Below are 2718 nucleotides of genomic sequence, written 5' to 3' on the forward strand. Positions count from 1 at the left end.
TGCAAAACTGATCTCAGAACCTGACATTGAGCTTCTTCAGATGCTCAGTTTGTCTTTCTCTGGTATCCACCTGATCTGTGGATTATGTGCTGAATGTTTCACGGGCTTCAAAATGAGCAGGCTCTGCACGTAAGATTAAGATACAATCAAATGATGAAATAAGGAGATGGTAGATTGCTGCCATTCTCAAAATAAACATTTCTCCAACACTCAAAAACTCCTACATTATTTTATGATTTTTTTCAACTGCTCTCACCCTGGAGGAATGAAAGAAAATAGATTGAGAACTTCTCAAGTAGATTCTTGGACCAGGTTCCAGTATAAAAATGAAGTTGCCCAAAGTCTAAGAGATCATTAAAGTTTTATTATTGCTTTATTATACAAGTGCTCTCCATATTCCTTCCTCTTTCTGCATATTTAAGGACTGCCTTGACTGTGGTGCTCATAATCCCTTGTTGTTGCACGAGTACCTTTGTGGTAAGTAATCAGAAATATCTTCCAGGGACAACTCCAGTACATCAAAGGACAAAGAGACTGGAGAGTTCCCAGGGTGGGTGTCAGGCATTCACAGAAATGGAAAAATTCCTTCCAGCTTCCTTCCCTCACATTTCTTTTGTGAACTTTGTTAGGACCATAAGAATGAAATTCTTTTCCTACAGGCCTTACCTAACTTGCAAAGGCGTGAAAGGGCTGGAATAAGCAGAATGAGTAGATGAAAGCTTGGAAGGCTCACTTTTTCTCTTGCAGAATATGCAAAACTTAGTAGGAGAAACCTAGAAATGACCAGTTGTTGTGGTTTAAAACCAGCTGAAAATTAAGTTCCAATCAGCCATTTCCACTGGTCCCATCCTCCTCCAATAAGAAATGGACAAAAGGCAGAGATAATGTTTTGAGATAGTAATTTACTAGAAAAACAGCAGTTAAATATGGAAAACAAACCATAACAGCAATAATACTAATAACAACAGTGTATAAAATAGGATGATTGCACACAAAAAATTCCTTGCAGAATTCTGACTGATCCAATGTCATGATGGTTAGCGACATGGTCTGAAAACATTTGAGCTGTAAACTGAAATTGTTATTTTAGCAAGCAGTTTTTCCACCAAAAAGTTTCTACAGGAAAAAAAATTAGCAAAGATTACTGGGTTTCATTCAACTATTTAACCATACATCTATTATAGTTTGTTATTATAGTAAGAGTTATGACCACATGAAATTACCTAGAAACTTTTATGCATGGGCATCTAATCAAGAAAAAGTGTGTACTTTTAACTATGTCAGAACTATACTTGTGTACAAAGACTGATGAGATTTGAGATTATGAGGTGAAAAAATTCAGCCTTGATGACAATCAAGTAAGAAATGCATTATTAAAACAATGTTCTGACGTGACATTTTTTATGTAGAGAAAAATTTAAATTGACATATTTTTATTTGCTTGAGAACTAAAACCTCCTGGGTGCCTCAGCTGGTTGATCCCATGCCATTTTCATACTTGCTCCTCCTGAGACGCAGTCCATATTCCTTCAAATTTCTTCAGATTTTAAGCAGAAAAATCACCATTATATCAATTTCTTGTAAAGCTCTTTTGGAATTGAGCTGCTATCACAGCTATGGTAGCAAATACCATATGAAATCCCACGTTTTCACCAACAGGTGGAGCTTACATTTTCTATTTAATTTATAATGACTTTAAATTCAAATAATATACATTGAAATTATATTTCATACCTAATGGACTCAAAACTTCAGTGTTTTAGATAAGACTAGGACCATGAGAATTTATTCCATATTCCACTGTATGCAAATAAACCCTAAGCCAGGCCATTTTTTTACTGACACCAGTTGCAAATTTCCCTGTATTTCTAATGACTGAGTAATTAGAGCCATTTTCACTTTTCTGTAAATTTGGTTCCTTCTATTATACTCTCTCTCCTACTGACACCACCTTTTCCCAGGTCTTCATACAAGTATTACTTATCTCACTCACACATAGGTTTCAACTCTAATAATTGATCTCAAAACACAACTGAACCCATAGCTGTAAAGAGGTATTGATGCACATATTGTATATCAGTCTTCCTCTATTTACTTACTCGCAGGACAACACTAATGCGCATTACAGCATCTGCTGCTATTATTTAACTGGAGTAGGCTATTTGTGATAGAAGCTATGTGTAATGCAGAAAACTATTTACAATTACTCCCATTATTTCTTCTGAGTAAGAAATTATATTTTTCAAATCTTTTAATGTCCTTATTTCTTTGCATCTTCTGCAAAACCAGCACACTAAATAATATCCTCTATTACCTCTGGCTTTTTAGTAACAGTCTAGCTTCCAGGAAATATCTTTTTAACATTCAGTTACAGTCATAATAACACGGAACATTACAGGCAAAATTGAAAAAGAACGTTAAAATCAAGCACTTGTTTAAAAGTCCTGTGGAGAAGGGAACTTCCTTAATCCACCGTGACATAAGATATTGCAGAAATACTCTGCCAAAAAGGCTTTTGGTGCCACCAGGGTATCTCAGGACGAACAAAAGAAGAAAACGCCCTCAGAATTTATCCCTAGATATAAATATACTTTCAAACATGTGTATGCACATGCACTTACATAACGTAATTACTCATACGAACACTATTATTAATTCGTTTCCCCACGGCTAATTTCCGACCCACCCCCCGACCCATGCCCGCCCCCGGCTCCCAGT

This window comes from Catharus ustulatus, chromosome 3 (genome assembly GCF_009819885.2).
Source record: "Catharus ustulatus isolate bCatUst1 chromosome 3, bCatUst1.pri.v2, whole genome shotgun sequence".
Classification (NCBI taxonomy): Eukaryota; Metazoa; Chordata; class Aves; order Passeriformes; family Turdidae; genus Catharus; species Catharus ustulatus.